The sequence below is a fragment of the Bombus impatiens genome, unplaced genomic scaffold (genome assembly GCF_000188095.3).
Source record: "Bombus impatiens unplaced genomic scaffold, BIMP_2.2 scf_0129, whole genome shotgun sequence".
Lineage (NCBI taxonomy): Eukaryota > Metazoa > Arthropoda > Insecta > Hymenoptera > Apidae > Bombus > Bombus impatiens.
Genome location: NT_176548.1, coordinates 1,029,252 through 1,051,963, shown reverse-complemented (window position 1 = coordinate 1,051,963; position 22,712 = coordinate 1,029,252). Strand labels below are relative to the sequence as shown.

Here is a 22,712-nt window from a genome sequence, read left to right as displayed (position 1 = left end):
TTATCCTGGCTACGCGTTAATCGGCTGGAAAGTGGATTGTATGGGATCGGTGTAGGTGTTCTGAACGGCGATTAATCGTGCGAATCGTGTAAGTCGAAAAGCCGCGGTACGATTTTACGAGGGAGAAGGAAATCTGCATTTTTCGCCGTATCGACAAAAAATCAAAGACACCGATGTGGAGAAGATAATCGATAAAAAGATAGTCTCAAAGACAATGACAAATGACATTAGCATTACTGGTACGCGAGTAAGGAGTACAAAGTAGTCGACGTTCGGATCCGAGACTCGCTGTGAGTTCGAGGAGTCGACCAATCGCGCTGTCGCGTCATTGATCGAACACTCGGGCGACGAACGCAAAGAGAACGAAAGAAAAAAAGGAAACCGGTAAAAGGGACGTCTTTCGTCGAATTCGTTAACTTCGTTGACCGGTGGTTCTTTGTGGTGGACTTTGAAATTAAATTTCCGGTCTTACGGAATTCGGAGAGTCCTTTGCCGGACATCAAGCCGACGAAATTCGATCGGCAGTCATGAAAACTTCGACCCACCAAATCGTTTCTCGCTTCGTCTCATAGATCGTCACGCGCTGAACGTGCGGCTGTCGTTAAAAATGATCGACGTAGTATCAACTGCAGCTCTGATAGATCGTTTAAGCGTCGTGCAAATACTTGCACACATATCACGCGTCGTGAAATTCTCGGTTGCCGTGACCCTCTACTCCCTTTGATAAAGGCCAAACCAAGAATAGGGCGTGCTTCATGCGACCTCGCCTAAATGTACAGATTCTTATCGTATCCGGCTCCCATCGATGTAAAAGCTGCAACGTCGTACGGATTTTACGATTGCGCTATATCTCGGAGGCCACTGCACGAAATTAGCTGGTATAGATATTTATTAATTTGCGCATATTATTCGGTGGCATGCGGACTTGTGCGACGTGTCGGGTCGCGTAGCAATCCCGTGGCGCAGTTTCATGGTTATTTCACCGAGCTGCGCGTCGAGGCTGCGTGATAGTCGTACTTTTCTCAGTAGCACATGGATCGAGCAGCGAGACGCGCGTTTGCCACAAGATCGCCTCGGTTTCAGCCCTACGAACGGCAAGGTACGAGGGTGTTGCCAGTGGAAGCAGCCATTCATTTGCATTTCACTAGTCTCGTTGGCCTCGAGCTCCATTTCCCATTTCCGGCCATGTCAAGCATCGAAATGAAACGTTCATTCAAGCCAGCAGCCGCGACCTCCTTTTCCCTCTCACGCGGCTCGCTGTACTTCGTCTTCGTTATCGAGCTTCCTTCCGCTCTGGAATAATTTTTCCAGCGTTCGACCTTCGATTCACTTGCTCTTGATCCACCCACGTTATGTGCGCGTCGATCCACCCACCTACGATAGCGCACTAACATTTCTAACCTTCGATTCGTTTTTAGACCAGTGGTTGACCGCGAGGATTCACGAAATTCGAAGGAAAGAAGGTCGAACGTCGTCGCCGTAAAAACAGTGCACGGCAAACGACGAATCGAGTAGACAAAATCATGGGAAATACAGTACGGCGTGGCGCGGCGCGCTTGGATTGAATTTAGATTTAGCTGGTTCTTCGATCGCGAAGTCTTGGATTCGCTCCTCTGCGATCTGAAAGCTTTGTACGGAGCGTTCTTGTCGCGGTTCGCGTATACATTTCGTCGTGGATAATCTCCTCGGTATTCTTCCTACGGGCAAGAACCGAGACAATATTTTGGCAAGCAGTTTCCCCCTTTCCAGTCGACTGATTCCCCCAGCATTCGTAGGTTACCCTCGAACGCGCGGAGGAAAGTGAACAAGGTTACCTCAAGATTTGCATATTTCTATTTGCGATCGAGCAGAGTCGAGTTGTTCGTTTGTTTTTCCATCGGATGCTTGGCCGATATCTTTGGAAAGTTTTTCCTCAAACTTTCAACCTCTTCGATTCGAATCTAAAGTGTGTCTATCTGCCGATTATTTAGCCGGCTCGTAGACCGATCGGGAACGATTGTTGTCACGAACAAAGGAGTAAAAGTCTAAGGAACGATAGATCACCATTAGAAAATTGGATAGCGACTCGAGGGAAAACAAGTCGGTGTCGAAGTCGTTGCCCGAAATCCATAGACTGTACGTACGCCTTTGGATATGGTAGCTAGCCTTGGACGGTCGGTACCGGTCTGGTACCGTCCAGAGAGACATCGATTTACTGGCGTGCAACTCGATGCTCGTACACGGGCCAACACACACAGGCGTGGTAGATGTACGCGCGAGAGAACCGCTGTGTTGTCGGTCGGTTGGGGTCAGCTGCACATACGCGTGCACTTTCGCGTGCATTATTAGGTGAGCGACGTGTATTCGACATACACGACGTGCGTTTACTGGCACACGTATGAGCCAACTAATATCGGCTGACGGATGGATTTATCTAAAATTAGAGCTGCTGTCCGATCAGCCAGCCTATCGGGTTACCGATGTCTCGCTGACCTCTCGTTCGCGTTCACTTACAGACTCCGAGTAAAATTAGAGTCAACTGCTTCCTACCGACCATCAACCATCCACTGTTCTATCTTTAGACCAAGGTAAAGAACCCCCACGATCCGGACACGCTTTCCTTCGATCCTGAACCTCGGTTTGCCTTGCGACTTTTACTATTGATCTTGTGGAACCTAGAAGCGGTCAAGCGGATGCTCTTTAGAAACATTGCGATCGAACTTGTTTGTCACCGCTTTGCAGTCCAGACGATCCGCCATGGAGCGCGCGTCCTTCGAGTCGTTCAAGGTTCTTTCGCGGGTTTTCGGACTTCACGGCGTTCATTGATAGTTGCCTCTAACAAATAAATTCCACGCGTTTATCTCAAGTGTGATATTCCGCAGGTTCACAAAAGAAAAAGAAAACTAGAACAACCGGGAATTGTACTAGCTTCCTCGAGTGAGGCGAGAACAATTAAATTGAAGCACGACCGGACTAGATCTTCCGGCGTCACGTTTGCAGTCGTTTCACGCTTCTCGAGAACGAGTGCACTCACTGGAATCGTTGCTCCTCGGAGACACTTCTCGCGGGGGGAATGAGCGGACGATTAGATTTCGAGTCACAGTTTTCCGGATTGTGCCGCGAACTGATCTTATGCTCCCAGCTCTCGAGTATACCCTTTGCGCTACTCGTGTTTCCAACTGAACAACTTTAGGGCCAATTTCGACGTGCCGTGTCCTTCCGTAAAAGATACGAAAAGAGGGAGGGAGTTAATAGTCGAACAAGACCCCTTCCGTTCTCTTTATTTCGCGCCTTCTTCTACGGCGACGAATAGGGTAAGGGCGAGTAATCGACGTGAAGTAAACGAGTATTACTGTCAACGTGTTCTCGTAGATCAGAAGCCGAAAATCAGATTCGTAGATCTCGATGCCGAAAATCGCGAGAAATCTGTTTACCTTTAACCGAACTCGATTTTGCGTCTCATCGGGAAAGAGGCGGAAGATTTTGTTTCCGTTAAATTACGAAGGATACGCGGTTAATGTTCGAGCAATGCCGATTGGAGAAAGTATCGTGTCCAAAGTTTAATACAGCGGTCGATCTGTATCGCGTTACCGTCCGGTTCTCAATCATTTCAACTTTATGTAGATTTATAACAGCGTCGTATTTTATTGGCGGATATCGGCGGAGTCGTATTTACTCGGAGTGCACGATAGAGCGCCGCGGTTTGCCGCGTTCGTTTCTAAGAGGTCGAGGACTCTCTTTTTCTCTCCGCTCTCCTATCGTCTTCTCGCTTCGTCTTACTCGCATCAGCAGAAAATACCGACACGACATCTATGTATATTAAACTGTGCAAATCTATCGATCCACGCGAATATATATATATATATATATGTACAGATATATAACCTGCGTCTTTTGACGTAAATAGATCTTTATTTATACGATCTATTTTATCCTATGGTTCGCGATCGCGACATACCTAGTACTTAAATTTTTAGCAAGCGGCCAATAGTCACGGTTCGTGATATTCTGCGCAAATTCCGGAGAAAAGCATCGACGCATATCCAGTTAGCTACGCGTCCGCTGGTTGGTTCGTTTTAAGTGCGGGTATTTAGCAATTTATGGCTGGTAGTCCTTGCCGGAAACGCATCTCTGCGACGGAACTACCGGGTGGCTGAGCCGCGAACATCGCATTAATGTCAGCCAATCCAATTTCCTAGGAAACGCAGTGGACGAATTCGAGCGGATAATTTATGGCAACGCGAGTAACAGCGCGAGTAACCTCCGCGAACAACCATTTCGACGCAATTAAAAAGAACTCGCTTCTTTTTGGGGCACAATTTTCTAAAAATAATCGTTTTCCCAGTACTTTATTTCATTTTTTACGAGACTCGCCATGGAGAAGATATCGAGGGACGTACGTACATTTTTTAATTCGTGACGCGTTACGTAAGAATTCTGACGTTTGAAAGTCAGATCTAGGGAATCGCGTGTAGAACGAAGTTCGATTCCTAGGCCGAACAAACGTTTGTTTGTTTGCAGGACTGGGAAAGGTTTCCAGGATCACAATCGAAATCGAAATCGCTGCGCGAAATTGCAAATCTTCTCGTATTTATCTCGCGACGTCGATTAGAGATTGGTCGATGGTCTGCTGGCTGACTCTTATCATCTCCTTGCGATCGTAGCAGAATATGGTTGTGCAGGCGCTCCACGTCATTCGCCGATTAAACCCGGTTACAATAGAATTTCCGAAGTCTCCGGAGAATCGAGATACTTTGGCGCCACAGTTTCGGTTTTCCCTTTTACATGTCGCCAGGTTTTCAACTCTGTTTTCTCGTTGACGTCGAAGGGCGTGTAACATCCCCGTGTCCACCTCCCCTTGGTCGCCTGGTTGTTTCCGACGACCTCGTACTGCCTCCTTTTGGTCACGCGATCGCTCTTACGGGAATTTTCCAGGCTGTAAATTGCAAAAGTTCTGCCAGCAGTTCGGCTATCGTATCCCCGAAACTAACCGCTGTTTCTTTTTGTTTCAGATCCCAAGGCGTCTCTGTGGATCCAGGGCGAGCGCACTCGCGGGGTAAGTTTCTCCTAATAACAGTACACCGCCATTGAGCTGCAAAATCACACGCGAAGCTAGTTTGCGAGTAGCTCGACGAAAGCGGAATAATATTTCCGTAAACTCGGCCAGGATTTTCGGCTCGGACGTTCGTACCCTGGCCGTTCTTTTATCGAGGTCTCGTATTTTGCACTCGTTACGTCGCGGTTCGTTTATGTTTTCCGCCTTTCTTTCCCCGCAACGGAAAAGAGGGATACAGTCAGAAGCTGAATAAAGATACGGGACGAAGGGTCGCATAAATTTAAGTTGCTTGCATATGCATGAACACAACGTTTTTTTTCTTTACGGGACTTCTCTGCGCACCGTCAGATACCACTCGAAACAATGCATTCGCTCGTTATTTAGGGATTGCGAAGGATCCGTGCGTTCGACAGATGCTGAATCGTGGCCCGTCCAATTGGATAATAGATCGAAACGAAAAATCTTGCATCCGGAATTAACATTCGTCACGCGCTTATTCGTACTCGGTTCTCTTTGTTTCTCGGCTCTTTTATTACGAGTCTCCGCTTTCTCCAGCCACGCGCGGTAATGTACATCCCGTTATCTTTCGCTCGAGATAAATCAGCAATACGTATTCGTGTTACAAAGAAACGCCTCCCGAACACTGAATACGAATGCAAGCCACGCACGTTCAACGTTATTTAGGGGGCTGCGAAGCACTCGTTTCATCGCGATCCAGACAAAAGGTTAGCTTACGCGGATCTAGAGGGTTGAACGGCTCCATGCGAGTGGTTCGCATTGTGTCTACCTAGAAAGGGAGATCAGGTGTCGAAAGCTTTACGAACCAAGCCTGCGTTCTATCTCCTTATTATCTATAACGCGACTCACGCTCTTCCGTATTTTTATCGGCCTTGGCTCGGCTCGTCTCGTCTCGTCTCTTCTCGTCTCGTTTCGTCGTGTCGCATTCACACCGAATTAAAATTATCCTCCGTCAAGTTGTTGGCAGCACGCTCGGATTCAGTATATTTTTATTCAAAGTTTAAGTATCGGGGAAGATGCAGAGCCTTGGAATAATCGCCAACTGTGATTCGCGCTTCTCGCGCTATTCTCGGGCATCGGTGAGAAACAATCAAAAGTCAGGCAGATAGCGAAAAGCAACAAGGCGCAAAATATTCCCGACGTCCCGAAAACTTTTCCATTCTTCAAGCTGGTTCGAGACAATTCCAGCGGAGGACGTCGATGATCGCGCGCTCGGTAGCAGCGAATGTCGGGATGCGAAAAAGTTTCCGCGAGAGGTGACTAGGCACTTGGAAGGTGATCGAAGAGACAGACGGCGGTCGTTTCCAGTACGGTGAATCGTGAAATTTCAGCAGTCTCTTTGATCCGGCGAAAAGTCATATGCTTGAATTGTTAATGTCTACATCGTGCCAGCGTGCATACGTGCATAAATGCATGTTAATTCTAAGATAGCTGCGACAGTTTGCGCAAAACCGTTGGTCGCCACCGAACAAACGATGAAATTGACGCGTGATTCTCGCCGCGAAATACGCATCATCGTTCACTGCCGTGCAGGAACTTGCGTGTACTTTATTAAATTTCACGCGTCACTTGGCTTTAAATTTCGCCCTAACTCGATGAATCCGCGTCCTGAACACTGAACGCAAACGAAGAACTCGCTTAAATATTTGATTGTTCGAAGCATCGACAGTTCGGGCGTCGCAAACGTGGGAAGGGATTCAATTAAATTATAATGGGAGCAGCAGCGCAAACCGCTGCTATGTGTTTGACCAAGAAAAATAATCGAGCGACTCGCGGACAAACGAACGCGGATGCTCGCCGCGAACCGATGGAGTAGATTTTGGTGAAGCAGCGGTCGACCGTCTGGTCGTATGGAGTACACGCGACGCCCCACGTGCGATCCGTGGAAAGAAATCTATTACTGAAGTGACAGATCGGCTGTTAGTCGACGAAAAACGGATAAACATCCTTCCGAAACAATTTGTTTTGCGAGAGGCAGACGCGAGAAATCTCTTACGATGCTGAGTGAAGAAAGAAATCAAGGATGAACGAGGGTGAGAAGAAGAGAAGATGGACAGAAAAAAAGAGAGGCGGATGACACGAGGGACGTGGCCAGGGCACCTCTGAAAGTCGTTACGAGCTTGGATGCCGCCCTTCCGCCCGATCAATATTGCGTTGGTGGGGCCGAGGCATTGCGAATCGCGGCAAGGGACGTCAGGGGGTGTCGGAGAGGGTGAAAGACGAGGCACAGCGGGGCGAATGGAACGGATCCGTAGCTGCGGAGGAGGCAAAAGTCGGGTCGGCGGGGTGCCGAGGGGTTTCGAAGGGGTTCGCTGGGAGAAGAGGGGTTGAGAGAGTGCGCCGACAGTGGGGGTTGTTTGGTGGGGGCGGTAGTAGAGGAGCGAACACTGTCATGGCGCCGCGCACCACCGCCAGCCAAGCGGTACCTTCAACTACTCCCTCGCGGTGTGTGACGCGCTCTTCGCGATTTTTCTACTAAATTTTATCGGAATCGTGGCGCGCGCGAACGTGCTCCGCGAGTGTCGAACGATTTACCCGCTCCAGAACTGTCGGCTGCTTTTGAAACGCATCGCCTTGATGTTCGGAGGCGCGCGCGATTATCCGCCGCGACCGATTCGTTGCACGAACGTTGTGTCGCAGTCGTGACTTCGCGGCCTTATCGGAAGGAACAGCAACGCCGCGATCTTTTTTCCGTCAGACGAAACCAAGAGATTCTTGGAAGAACAACACGAGGCGAGGAAACAGAGTGCGCTAACTCGGCCAACGGTTCGCGAACTGTGCTGCGAACGGTGTGCAAGTCAAGTACGACGTTAGCGTCGAGTTATCAGTGTCGGTGTCGAAGCGAGAGGGAAACAATTTTTTAGTCTGTGTCTATCGTGAGGACGCCTCGTATCGACCTCGAATCTCTGAATCGAAGGTCGGGGGTCTGGCGGTGTCCTATTCGTCGCTAAGCCGGCGCGAACACGGTGCGGTCGAGTTTCGCGACTGACGAAAGGAGCGAATGTCGTCGAAGATCGACCAAAGTTCGTGAACCGTGAGGTGAATCGATGGTGCACGCGAATTCGTGACACGATCAGTTCATTGGGTGGTAGCACGTACGATGTCGCGGCGCGATGCATCACGTGACTAAGAACGGACCGTAAAAGAAGGACAGACAAAACGAACAGTGGAAAGAAGGAGCGGAAGAGGCAAAGGATACATTCTGGTGAGGACCTTGACGGGTCCTGACCAGGCCGTCAAGAACGTGGAAAATAGGCGGAGGTGGCTGCCGCGAATGGATCGCGTTACCATCGGTCGAATCTCTCAGTGACGAAACAATCTACCGGGAGTAACAATGTCCTAGCGAAGGCAGGAGTTCGTCTAGACCGACCCCCTCGCCCTGTTCCGTTTCATCCAAAAGAACCTTAAAACCCGTTTCGCCTTATGATCCCCGGACACCGTTCTCCGACTGGTTTGCGAATCGACGCACGACCACCTAGAAAATCGTCCTTCTACGCACATACACAACGATCACCCCGTAGAAACACACGTGCGCAAGTACCGTGCACTACCTACGAGGTCTCGTTCTAGGGACACGCGTACTCGCTTGCACGACACGCACGTACGGTCAAAAATCTGCACGCGTTTTCTCCGTCCTCTTTCCCTCTGATCCATCGCAACTTCTCTGACGCGAATGTGCGTTTACACAGCCACGTCGATGCCAGAAAGGAACGCGCTCTCCCACACGCGTCCCCGCCTTAGCCGTTAACCTCTATAGCAGCGTACACCTAGAAACAACCACGCGCGCGGTTGTGTCCCTCCGACACACACATACGCCAACCCCCGACGTATACTCGAAGAGACGCGTACAGAGACAGGCACGAGCTTCCTGAATCCAGCCAAGTCCAAAATCCTTAATCCCGTGGGGTGATCCTGGCCCCACCCGTACGCCAAGGAACCACACCCCGGCGAGAGAAGAAACTCAGGATACAGACTTATCGGGTTCGTGGTAAGCTTTCACGTTTGCTACACGATTCTTTTCCTCCTTCCCTCGTATCTTTTTTCTTTTTTCCTTTTGTCTCTTAGCATTGGGATTTTGTCGCGAGGATCCGATGGGTGCATAAAAGCTAACCGCGTGATCGAGAGAAAGCTCTCGGATCGAAAACGTTAATTCTCCCGGCATCGATGTGAATGGTTGTTTCAAGGTTGTTGGTCCGTTTCGCCGTCAACCCTATTTCCTGCTGTGGTGTATCGCCGCGTCGTTTTCGCTGCCACAACGTCCGCCGTCGACCCATCGTTTCTTCTTGTCGATGGATTTAATAGCGCACATGGCCTCGCTCCATGCTGGATGCAAGTTGCAACGCGGCTGCGCAGGTTAGGTTTGCTGAGGCCGCGGCGCGAAGGGCGGGTTAAGGGCAGTGCAAGGATATGCCGCGGGCTGGCGTTTTCGTGCCACGAACTTGGAACTACGCCTCACACCTGGATCCACCCCCTGCCCGCCCCGATCGATCGAATTCTAGGCGCGCAATTATTTTAAACGCGATTACATCGAACCGCTAGTGGATCTCGCGGTTTTCCGAGCAACATGACCCCCTCCAGCTGCCATCTCCACGAAAACGGTACCGCACCGATCTCGCTTTCAGCAGAATTAATCGTCCTTCAGATATCGCGCTCAGACTCACGACTACGACGATCTAGCGTTTGAGAAATTGTGCGACTCCGACTCATGTTTGATTCCGACCAATCTTCTTTATTCCTTGATTGCACGAACATTGTCAGCCTGTTTACCGCTAAACGCTTGCCTGCGATTGATCGGCACATCGATTATCGATTGCTTCGTCTTTTACGGCGTAAAATATCGCAGTATCTATTTTCGATTGAAAAAGTCGAGTTGTTTTTTTCGAACGAAAAAGTTGTCGCAAAGTAATACCGAGGAAGAGTTTTTCGTAATTGACGAAACGCACGTTGCGATGGAGGTCGCTTTTTCCATCAGCCATCGATAGTCGTTAATAAATTCGCAATTAAAAGTTTTGTCGGACCGTGGAAAAAGGGCAGAACGCGATGAAAGAAGATAATATTCTCTGTGAATCACGAATGTATCTCGGAACGTCGGAACGAAATTCGATCGATCGAGTCAGAAATCGATCTTCTAGAATACCTGGCGGCATGCTTGATTTCATTACTCCTTTGATGTATCCGAGCCAGGAAATGCACGAAGAGCACGTTTACGGTCCGTTGGATGCAGCCAACCACTGGCAAACCTCTCTCTTCGAGCTGATCGAATATAACTTACAACCTCGCTAACTATCAATTTGCGGTAATTTGTGCGTACCGGCGATTTTTCCTCCCGCCACTAACTTATGAGGTTGTTACACATGGCCTACGGCTCTTGGTTGGAGAATTATCGAGCCTTGTGTCGCGTTACACGTCGAAACGTCTCTACGTCGCTTATGCACCTGTGCCCGAATCGATTCACCGCGTCGAATCGTCATTTCCATAGCCGCAAGGTGTCGATCGATCACCGTATCGTTGCCACGATCCTCGTGAACGGTGAAAAATAGAGAAACATCGGCGGGATTAATGCGAGGTTGGTTCCCGTTTTAATAGAGTACGCGTGGTACCGGCAATCGGTCGAATTGCATTTGCTAATAGGGTCGGTCTGCGTGAGTAGTACTCAGCCACGGCTATTCGTTTTCGAATTAGCATCTCCTTTTAACGTGTTTTGATTTAATATCTCCTTTTAATATGGTTAAATTTATAAGCGTAGTCGCGAGAATTATTTTCGGGTTATCGGTAACCCGACGAATTAATTATTTCCTCGTTTTGTAACTTATATCAACGTAATTAACCTTTCGGATTTCATTATATAGGAGAGATGAATTCAACGCAATCAGGCTTGCTGCCCGGTTTTATGTAGTAGCCACTCTAACCGTTTGCTCGCTAATATTTCGAGTAACTAAATTTTCCTGGTTAATTCAACGTACCGAACATTCCCCGCAATTCGTTGCGCGCGTTACTCGAAACAATAATTCGGTATACTAGATATAAACTCAGCGTCGAAGCACGGTTTGGTTAAGTACAATAACGACGCAACGTGACGGTACGATAAAGCGCGACTTAAACGTGCAGTTCAATTTTTCTCGCTGACACGCCACGCCGATAGTAAATTGGCACAGGCACGCATACGAGGATTCTTGGTATGACTGGCGATACAATCAAGGAGAATTAAATTGCATTTTGTTAGCGAGCTAGCCAGGTGAAGCGAATGAAATTGCTGAAACTGCTGGAGTCGACGCAACTATTCGCTGCGATGGCACCGCGCGGTTCGAATATCAGCCAGCAGGCTTCGGTTAATTTTGACCGCGAATCGAAATCGTTACCCTTCTCGTAGCCGGCTATTTTCCCGTGGAGCGAAATTGCACGTCGACATTCGGAGAAAAACGCCGCCTTAACGGAAAAACGGTGCGCGACAGCGTAACTTTTTCGCTCGGTCGTATAAAACGCAAACTATTTCCCGGGAACGACACTGGCATGGTCGTTTTTCAAGGGGGTACTCGTGTGCTGTACACGGCCGCTGCAATTGCAACGTTAACGGAGTTGAGGGGATGGGGTTTTTCGAACGGGAAACGGCATCGTCGTTCGCGGTGTAGCGCTTACAACAGAGGGCCGTGTGTCTCGCGCGTTTCTGCCGACCAAATTCTCGTTTAATCTCTCTTGACCCGATACGCCTGGCCGGAATTCCCTGGCGCCTCGAATCGACTAAAAACTGCTGTCGCTGCGGAATTGTGTTTCGTTTCGAATCCTGCGTCCACCCCTGCCTATACAACCGGTGAAACTTATTACGCGAGTTGATCGAACGGCTAAACGGGAAAGTGGAGCGAGTACCATCGTGTTTTCGTCCAGCTTCCTTCAGGAATCGATTCGTCGTATCGACGAACGTTTGCGCTCAACTCAAGACCGCGGGAATGAAATTTAATCGTTACTCTTGAATAAATGCATCGTCATTGTTGTCGAATGGTTTTTATCTAGTAGCACGGCTATCAACAGCAGAAGGGTATTGATTGACCAATCATGCAAATCCACCACGCCGTACTCCCTGCTTTCGTATTTTTCCGATTTCGTCGTTCCACCGTTGCTAGACAGTTTCTGCTGCTCCTATTATTAATTCCTTGATCTCGCACTCGTAGTACGAACACGAACGGTCGTTTGATTTCTTTGTTTCGAGTAGAAGGAAGAAAACTCCTTTTTCCAGTCAAACGAAATCTATAAAACGTCCATGACCTCATCTTTGAGGAGATTGCTTAAAAATTAAATACCGGTCTCGGACACGATCCGCTCGTCACGTAACGGTTAATTTATTCAGCGGTTCCTTCGCGATTTTTTCTACCCAATCTGACACACTGACAAGGGCCGAGACAATATCTGTCCTTCGAGTGGCGACGCAAGACCCGATCGAAATTCTGGCCCGAGATCGTGCTGATTCCTCGAGCACGCGATGCCTTTTCCTCTTGGTTCCGTAGGTCGAAAGTTGAAGGTCTTTTTTCGGGCCACGAGCAGGTAACGTGCCACCTCGGCCTCCATCCAGCTACGTGCACGCCAACGTGCAGCTACCTGGATTCGAATAGATCGATCGAACGGAAACATCCAAATGGAAGGAGTGGAAACACAGATATATTCGGAAATCCGGTATTCCCGTGGCTTATTCGATCAAGCTAACAGTAAAATAAAGGCGTACGAGATAAAATTCGACCCTCTTAAAACAAGTTGTTATTCTAACGAAACGTTGATAATCGAACGTTATCGACGAATGTGGATTCTCCGCAGAGACGAACATCGGGGCTGATGTCGGTATGGATATGTCGAGAACGGCAAGTGGCGGACAACAGGCGTGGACGAATTGATGACGTTACGCATCGCGTATTCTCGAAACGGTACAAGTTATACGTTAGTTTATTGTTTTAATTATAACAAAAAAAAAAAAGAAAAGTACACGGGTGGTAACTAGATTACGTTCGCGCCGAGTAAGATTTAATTTATGCTATTGGGTCTCAGTTAAAGGAACATCCGCTGTAATTATGAATCGAACAAAGAAATCGAAAACCCTGTGTTCTCCACGTTTTCCACGATACCATCTCGTTGATTGTTCCATTTTTGTTAACCGCCGCGGTTGTTTGTAACTCTTCGCTCATAAACCCTGTCGAACATGCGAAAACCACTCAAGAATGAACAACAAAACGGTTGAACCAAAGAACTCGAGATGAGCCTTTGGAACGCGTTGTACGCGTGCAACGTTATTGGCCCATGGTGCGCAAATTTATCCGGATTAACGTAGCACGTGAACGCGTCGCTTTATGGAAAATCGATTTTCATAAAACCTTCAATTGCGCGTTGTAACCGCGCGCGTGCCGGCATCTATTGCATTTACACTTTGGAGCCGCGAACGATGTAATTAAACCCGGTCATCCAGTTAACCGTGTTTCTGTGTGAAACGCAATTAAACTCGAGCGGTCTGCAGTCGCGTTCTCGCGACGGATTCCTCCAACCAACTTTTCAAAGGATGCATCGATCCAACTATCCAGCCTCTTTGTATCATCTGCGCTTTGAAAATTAAGGGGACTTCGTGCTGTGATGTTTCCTCGATAGCACCTTCCAGCGAACATTTCGATGCGAAAACCAAACATTCAAACACGAACATAGATCGCGTTGATTTCCAAGCAGAAACATCCTCGCGATTGATTTATCCTCGTAAATGAACTAAGCACAATGACAGTATAATGCAATGGACGCGAGCACTCGAATGCCAGTGCAGTAGCTGTTTATCACCGCCGACGTCAACCTTGTCCAGTCAATTTTTCTTTTGTCCGGTTCCACAAACATTTTAATACCCAAATGAATATAGTTTGTATTGATTTTTTCCCGGGCCCCGGTATATTCTGCGCTGAATTTTTTTTTTTTTTTGTCACGGCTAAACTGACCTCGATGTTCTCTACCTCACATAGCTGTACGCGACGCGAGCGACAAATCTCCCTTGGTAGCATTATACAAAAGTTACGGCGGCGATTTCGTACAGGCTGGATCACGAGATGATCTCAGAGGTAGTAGACGCAGGCCGCCTAATTCGGTCTTAATGGACTTTTAAGCGGAATTTAAACGCGTCCGCATATCCATCGTAGCTGAGACACACCCTTGTCGTCGACTCTTCTTCACCGCTCGTAGCTTCTTAGCCTCCGACGATTACGTTACCTTGTATCGCGCCTTTCTTTAACCCGATAACGGTGGAGCAGGCTTTCTCGATGGCATCGCCGCCATCATCAGCAGTTTCCTTCCTCTTTCTTTGCGACGCCTAGCCGTGTCTTCGTCTGGTTAGAACGACCAGCTTCCGTATTGTGCAAGCGGACTTGTTTGAAACTTCGTGTTCGGTTAAGTTTGCACCACGTGCTTTAGGCAGCTCGTAGACGCCGCTTAAGCACGACCATCCTTGTTTCCGTGGCTTACGCTTGTTACAGGGCTACGTGTATGCGGGCGTGTGCCTGTGTTTGAGTTTGTACGCGCAGCGTCGCGTCGTCGTGAGTTATCGCTAAAGGAGACTTTCGATACGTCAGCGGTCCCCAAATCCACGAGGTTGAGAGCGGATGTAGCGAACGCGCTCAACGTCTAGATATCATAATGTGGGAGAACTGTCTTATCATCCGTTATTTATTCGTTGACGTGATGTTAAAACTTGGTTAGGTAAATCGGATTCGAGTCAGTGCAATGCCCCGGCAAACGTCTGATAAAATACGCCCTACGGTGCTACCGGAATTTACGATGTTCGCGAGAACTTTTCTACTTGATAATCCGCATACCGCCGAGACGGGGCAATATTTCACGAGGAATCGTGGCGAACCTACGCGTCAGATATCTTCGTAGTGCTTACGTTGTTTCGCACTGGACCGGCGAAGAAACCATCAAGTTCCTCCGTACCTTGCACGAAATTTCAATTCGACCATTTCTATAGGAGTTAATAGAATCACGCGATGTTATTGTTAACCGTTTGAGTCTCAGGGGTCTTTGAAAAAATAGGGTCGAGAAATCCCGAACAGCGCGATAGCGCTTGTCCTAATCGATTGCAAAGAGAAACAAACGGCGCAATAGCGCCCGTCATATTCGTTATTTTATGAAATACGTTTATATTGTTATATATGCGTACTATTAGTTTATAAATATTTCAATTTTTGTTCAATAAAAATTATTGATAAAATAACAATGAAATACAAAATACCGTCAGTCGTCCGTAGCGTTCAGATGTACTGAGACTTTTCGATACAAAATTTAAACACCGCGATCACGCTGCTTGGGACTCAAACTTTGCAAACCTTTGACGTTTGATGTACGAAGTACGACCCATAGGGAACATCGCGAACGAGGAAAATTTCATAGATCCAGTAAATCAAAGTACTCTCGGATCACGAACCGAAAATGCGTTCGATTTGAAAGCCCGATGGTATGGCAGAGGGAATGATCGGCTGACCCAGTGGAAGTCGAACCGTGGCGATATTGGTTTCTCTCGGGGAAAAATACGGTGGACAGAGTAAATTCTCGTGACAGCAATTTCCCTTTCGGCGCTGTTGGTCCGGGAATGAGCTTATTGGCGCGCCGCCTCCGAGAAGCCGGTTCGGCGTCAGTGACTGCCGGTGGCAGCACGGTCGAAAGAGAGATGAGAAGAAAAGAGACAAGAGGGACGGTTAAGTGCACTTCCCTATGGTACATTTGATTCAATTGCAGCTGCGGGTAGCTGACCGAGTCGATAAAGATTCGACTTCGTGCGACGTCTTCTTCCTTCCAGGTATTTCCCCGGTCGAATGTCCCCGAACGAGCCGAATGTCTCGCTTTTTTCTTCGTGGCCCCACTGCCCTTCTTCACTGCTTAACGCGTCCAAAAGAAAAGAAGAAAGATCAGCCAGCTCCTCCACCTCTGAACCCCTGTTTCCTCTTTTCTTCGTCTCGCTCATTCGACGCTTTCGAATGGTCCGTCCAAATTGCGACTCGCTTAACGCATCCCCGTTGCCGCGTTAACCTCGAAATCATTGGCCCGAGGTTCGCACCTCGGGAAAGATGGATCGACAAGAAGGAGGTCGGTGTAGATACGTGCCAGAGGGAAGAACGTTAATTAAGCGCGAAATTACGAGCAGCCCGTGTACTGTACTTTATTTGCCCCACGATTTAAGCGTATTGTTAGAGCGTGTTAATAGCGGAGGATAATTAACTCTTTTTGGATTACGTCACCAGCCCCGACAACTTCCATAAATGCTCGCCAACGTGATTCGCATTGCGGCACCGTAATTTCGCATGGACCATCTAAACGATCGGCGAATTTCGATAATCGAGTTGGATATCGACAAAAGAAACGCGTTCCGGTTGCTCGTAGCATGCGGAAAACAAAGCGCATGTTGGACGCATCGATCGCCGACCTTACGACCTGGTGGCCAAGTCGTTTTGCCAGCGCACGAATGAATAACTGAACGAGCTTCCAGGAACGGTATGCGGCCAGTGAAAAGTTGATGAGACAACTTTGGATTTGTTCTACATTCTCGGCGGACGGCTGGCCGGGCTGCGACCGTTTTACGACGAAACCTATAGGTACCATCCGGCACACGGAAACTAGAAGTAAGAAACTCGGGGGTGCGGGTAATTGAAATTTTTCTTTCCCGGGTGAACGGCCGGCTGTTGCTCCGCCCCCGGGAGAAGGAATTAAAAGAGCGGGAGGAAATGCGCCGTGCTTCTTGTTTGTTTCTCCCGTTTCACGGTATGGAAAGCTTTACGATCTTTCATAACGGTAGAAGAGGCGGACGAACTCCTTTCGTATGTCGAGTGAGTGCATATACCGAGAGCTTTAACGTTATTACATCGAGAATCGAATATACAGGAAACTCGGAGCCAAAACCGCGAAGCTCGCAAGGATATCTCTGTGGAGAGGATTTTCTCTCTCGCTTAGCCGGCAAACATTCGACGCGTCGTTCCGATCGGCCGGGAACCGACGAATTGAACGAACCAGAGGAACTGCAGGCCGAGGAAGGAATCGCAGGGAATACCGGGCAGGAAATCGCGGAAGGGCGGTATACGAGGCGCGCGCGAGCTTTCGTATCGGCGCTCGAAGAAGGTAGCCGAACCCTAAACGCGGTAGAATCCTTGGAATCCATCGCCACGCCGGCACCGCCGCAAAAGTTTCAGTTATTTCGGCGTGTTCGAGCTCGTGCCGGGTATCATTTCACGGATGCCTGGTGAGCGTACTCGCCAGTCGCATTTTGGTATTCCGCTGGCAGTTTTGCGGTCGACTAGGTGACGATGCTGTCGCAGCTGGTGCTGGCGACGCGTTTTGCGGGGCTCGCGGTTGTTGCGCAGTGTTACGAATCGCCGCTAGCACGCTAAATGCTTTGAGCTTTACGCCGCTATGGTGTACCGCAAATATCGTCGGAACCTTTCCATAAATGTATCGCGACCAGTTGCGAGCTGTGCTGAGAATAACGACTGTACGTCGCGCAAACACTTCGCTCCACTGTAATTAAACTCGTCGTTCCGCTCGGTGTTAGAAGAAAAAACGTTAGTACTCGCGTTCTCGCGATTTTATTCCTGTTCTCGTCGGGCCACGCTAAAATCGTCACTGCCCGCTTTCTTTTTGTTCACATAAATCGCCATTACGGAAACGTAGACGGTCTGCTGTGCTGCTTTCCATTATGTACCGCAACTTCGTTGTTGGAAAAGTAAATTTTCATTGCGAATTTGCACCACTACGAATTGTTGCTAGTCCGAATAATATTTTCCCGTTTATCATGTAATTGTGCGAACGGCGAGAATCGGTCACGATCTTCTGCACGATCCACTGGGGTCGAAAGCATCCAAGAATTATTCGTCGGATCTTCCCTCTGGTTTTGCTAGTTGAAATTTCACGACGCGCACTGTCGCGGAGTCGTCTGGTGCGGCAAGAAATCACGCGAGCTCGAAACGAGTCGTTTTTCCGATAGGATGCCGGTTTGGCCGGTGGTAGGTTTATTCGTCTGAAGTACCTCGTTTCGCGATGCTATCGGTTAGGAATCGTAGAGCCAACAAGCCCCAAGCGACGTGATCGCGTGTATCGTGCTAATTTCGTCACAAATCAGCGCACATAATTTCAAAGGACCGCTAAATCTGCCACTCTCCTTCTTTGATTCGACGAACGATCGACATAAGTAAAGAGAAATTGTCCTCTAGCGTGTCGGGACGTGAAATCTTAGGCTTTAGGCCGCGTACGAGTGATAATCGGAGAATACGTATTTGACGTTATACATTTAACGTCATTACAGTGATTGCAATGCAACGATAACTTTGAGTTTATGAATCGAGGCGATTATTATAACGTCGTAGTTTTCCATAGTTTTTGCTCGTTTCGAAAGTAAACGATACGCGAAGATTCTGGACGGAACGAACGTGAAAGAATGTGGATGTATGTAGGTCAGCTCGCGGTGACAATAGCGCTTCGAGGAAGAGTTTATTCGTTTCGTCGTTGAACGAACGCCCTGACGGATTCCTCGGAAATTCCGCCGCAGACTACGAAGGCGAGGACTAAATAAACTCGTCCATCGACTACGATGGAATTAATACCGATTTCACTCGCCGCTACCGTCGATGTCTCTTTCGACTAAGAGAGTAGAATTTGCATAGAATTCACTGTTTTGTTGATTCGGTAAGTCAAACTGTCAACGTGGATTAATCCTCGAGTAGTTTCCGACAAATTACCGGTTCTCGCCGAATCGATCCTTTGTCCTGTAGAAACAAACGAGAACAAATTTATCAACATCCGTTCGGAGTACCTACATGAATTCCTAATTTCGTTCGACTTCTCGAGTTCTGTCGAGTCTCTTCAAAGACAGTTTGGACTTTGGTTTGCGTAAAGTGGATATATTTTTTCCTCTTTTCCAATCGAAACACCATTTTTCTCGTTCTCTTTCAACTACCACTCAAAGCATGGGCGAAACGAGAGGAAAATCGCTGAAACCTTTGATCGGCAATTGGTCCTTCGCGTCGCACGAAGGTGTCTCCGAGGGTCTAGCATGTTTAACATTGCAGCGCAGTCGATATTCCGAGATTTCCCCTGAGAAGGGCGCAACTTAAACACTCTCCACTTTAAAACCCATTTCTATCGTATCACATATTGTTCATGATCGAATCCTCTTTTACGCTCGTCTCTCGTGCCTCCTCCCTTTTTCTCTCTCTTTTCTCATTCTCCCTCGCGTGGTCTTCATCCCTTCGGCACTTCACCCCTTTTCTTCATTTCCCTCGACGAAGTCACATCCACGCTCCTCTATCCCTTTATCTTTTCTCGTCCGTACATCTCGGTTCTTATCCCGGATGTAATCACCGCCGAGTCGCCGGGTTAGGCTGGGTGCTCGCCGACACGGGGAATCCTGGTAAGAGTTGCATACTCGCTGCAAGCACTCGTTCCCCGCAACGTCCCTCGCAAACTTACAAGGGTGAAAATCTCGTGGCCGGTAACTTTGACGGGTTGTAACCGCGTCGAAGATACGACCTATGATTCTCCGGTAGGCTACACGGAAGTTGGCCTGTAAAACGAACCGTGGAACGAGGGATGGCAAGAGAGAACCAGCCTGAATGACGACGTCGAGGTAGTTCCGGCGAAAACGATTAATGAACGGCCGAGGTATCGCCAAGCGAACTCGTGAAACCGTGCAACCTCGTAGCTGTCCTGGTTTGTCCATTGACTGTTTTAATCGATTTCATTTCACAGATTCCGCTTTTTTTTCGAGACGGTTAAAAGACGTATTCGAGACGACGGAAGTCCATTTTATCGCTTCCGGATAATTCTGCCTATAAAGAAGATCATCGTGGACTCTTAACTTTCCTTGAAATCTGACGGCTACGATATTCCGTCGAGGATTCAGCCGATAAAAGCCACGAGGAGCTAAAAATGTTCGCCGGAGAAGGGCTCGTTTTAATGCATTGTTACGAGAATTTCATCCGGTATGACCAACGATATAATTGGATCAATTGGACGAAATAGCAGGTTTAATTGACATTGCATAATTAAGCCCTTGGACATTATTTTCATTGTTCGATGCTCGTTTGGTACAGAGTGATTACGAATTCCAAGTTTCTTCTTCGTTGGCTCGTTCTAACCGAGTTCTTCCCGATTTAGCGAAGAAAGCCATATGCAATATCGTGATATTCCTATCCGCGAAGTATTCCATACTTGTCCGCGATCATTTTCGATTAGTTCAGCCCTTTTGACGAGCGCTCGCAACTTCTATTTCGTTTTGAAAGCTGGTGATTGAGGGAAAAAAAGATTGGCGGGCGGTCGCCAGGGAACAGAGCACGGGCAGAGGCTTCTCGACGAGAAAGAGCAAACATTGCGATTGCGAAGCGTTCGCGAGGGCCATTCGACGATCCTTTTCACAGGCCTGTTTCAATTTTGTTGGTGAAACGTCATCGACTGACCTCGGGTTCGTTCCCTTTTAGCCTGGAATTCTATTGCCATCGGCCGCCACTGCAGTTTGGCGAGGGAACCTTGACGGTAATAATTAACGTGTTCATCATCGTGCCGCAAGGACACGCGAACGGATTTCGTGACGAATAGACGCGCGGTGCTCTTGTGTACGTCGCTGAAAGGGCTTCGGGGTCAGCGTTGACGCGAACATGCATTTGCGACGAGATCCGCGCTGACAATGCGCGCAGGAAGCTGCACGGGCAAGACCGGATGCCAAATGACACGGTTAAGTGACACGCGGATGTGATATTTTGAAAGTAACGCGACAGCGTCGAGGAACCGTGCAACCATCTTTCATCGTTGCTACACCTTTCAAACAGCGTCGACTGCGAATGATCAGTCTACTCTGCTCGAATCTACACGTTCGAAAGCTGCTAAATGCGTTTACTCGATCTTCTTATGAAAAATTATTTCGGCCGAAGTAAAATGGTTGGCACGAGATGAGTGCGCCTAGTCGAAAGTTACGATCGATAAAGTCTCCGCGAATATTTCAATTTTTGGAAGGCGAAGCTAAACAGCGATAGGGTTCGTTTGGTAGAGTACGCGATAGAATCGAGACGGGCAGATTAAGAAGGGGAAAGGGCGTGAGTCGTATCGCCGGGGAATTTCGACGCGGCGGAAATTTTATGTGGAAGCCAAGCGAACGCGAACGAGCGACCGTAATTGGATCGATATGACGGAGACAACTTTATACACCGGTGGCCCTGCAATTTCTATTTTGAATAGCAATCGCCACTAGTTACGTGATACGAGAATACAAAAAGCACAGCCGAATTTTCACAATTGATCGGATCAGCTGTAGCTGCCAGTTGCAATCGAATCGGGTAACCGCGTTTGTTGCCGCATTGTCAAATTACCCGTGAACGCTTACCGATTTGACCTTTTTTTTACTTCGATTCGATGTTTCGGTGCGTTGAAAATATTTGCATATTAGTTTCTCCCTTTGCCGCGTAACTGACGGAACGGTTTACCTCGCTCTCGAATCCTCGCGTTAATAATAACAAGAATGCGAACGGAATAGAAGATACATTCATCGTCCGTGATGCCTAATTCGAATTGTCTTGCTTCGGTTGCTCCGAAATTGCGGTGGACTCCTCTCTGTAGCAACTCGAGATTTGCATCGGGCTCGACGCTTGTACCGACACGCTAATTAATTTTCTCGTGTATCAGACGGCCAGTGGATAAAGTTTATCGCGGTACGAGCTCGGAGGGCTAGAGACTGTCGGATCACAGAGGTGAAATTGACCACGAACTTTCGGCAATTTCGGCGAAGCGGACAAGTAATAAACTTACTTTCCTCCGTAATTGATTGGAAAGCTCGTAAAGCGATCCCGCCGTCAAGGGAAACTCGAACGTCGGCAATTGTTCGCAATAAATAGCGCGCACTTGATTGCCGCCGTTGTCACTAATAAACGGAAAAAAGATCGTCGAGAAATTTGCTGGTGAAATAATCCTTCCATAGCCGCATGTCGTCTTCTCTTTGGGATATGGTCGGCTGTCGGTTCCATCGGTAATTCATCGTAATTACCTCACCGAACGTGGTCAAAATCGAAAAATTACGTCGTGTTGCGTAGGAATCAGCAACAAGAGCCAATTAGACGACGAATAGGTAGATCGGGCGTAGTCGAGTGTCACGCAAAAATACTCGACGCGAAGGCAGTGAATCGTACGATTCGCGCATCGCGTAGATCGCTAGAAACTTAATTCGGAGAAAGGAAAGATGTTCTATCCATCGTGGCAAAGTCTTTGTTATACAAGGGAAGGTTAAAGACGTCCAGGCATGAAAGATATCGCGGAAATCTGTGTTTTCGCACGTTCGCGGGGAGACACGATCTCGAAGAAGCGCGCCAACGGGAGTCGTAAATTCCCGTTACGATTTGCTAATCGACGCCGCGAATCGTTCGATCCCTTATTTCTTTTGGGATAATAAGGGTAGTTAAATGAAAGATAACGCTGCTGCTAACAGGTTATTATATATTTTCACAAACCAACAACTTCGGTGTAACACAAAATGAATATTTGCTATGAGATGACTACGAATGAGTGCGACCTGAGTCTCTAGACGGATTATCGCGTATACTGATGGATTTGTCGACTCACTGTATTCGAATTGTTGACTGCTTGACGAGATGCTTGATTGAGACTGACTGATCTTCGGGTGTAA

At 48.2% G+C, this 22,712-nt stretch overlaps 1 protein-coding gene across 13 annotated transcripts in view; it reads left to right on the top strand.

Annotated features, from left to right (window-relative positions):
* The window catches only part of LOC100749513 (protein turtle), a 161,772-nt gene that overhangs the window by 90,515 nt on the left and 48,545 nt on the right, over positions 1-22,712 (top strand). For 12 of the 13 annotated variants that reach the window (XR_002945983.2, XR_002945984.2, XR_002945982.2 and 9 more), the window contains exon 3: positions 4,992-5,035. The gene's annotated coding sequence lies outside the window, so the exon portion shown is untranslated. Of the gene's footprint in view, positions 1-4,991; positions 5,036-7,433; positions 9,042-22,712 lie in introns of those variants that run through there. The other variant, XM_012381282.3, reaches the window with a different exon arrangement.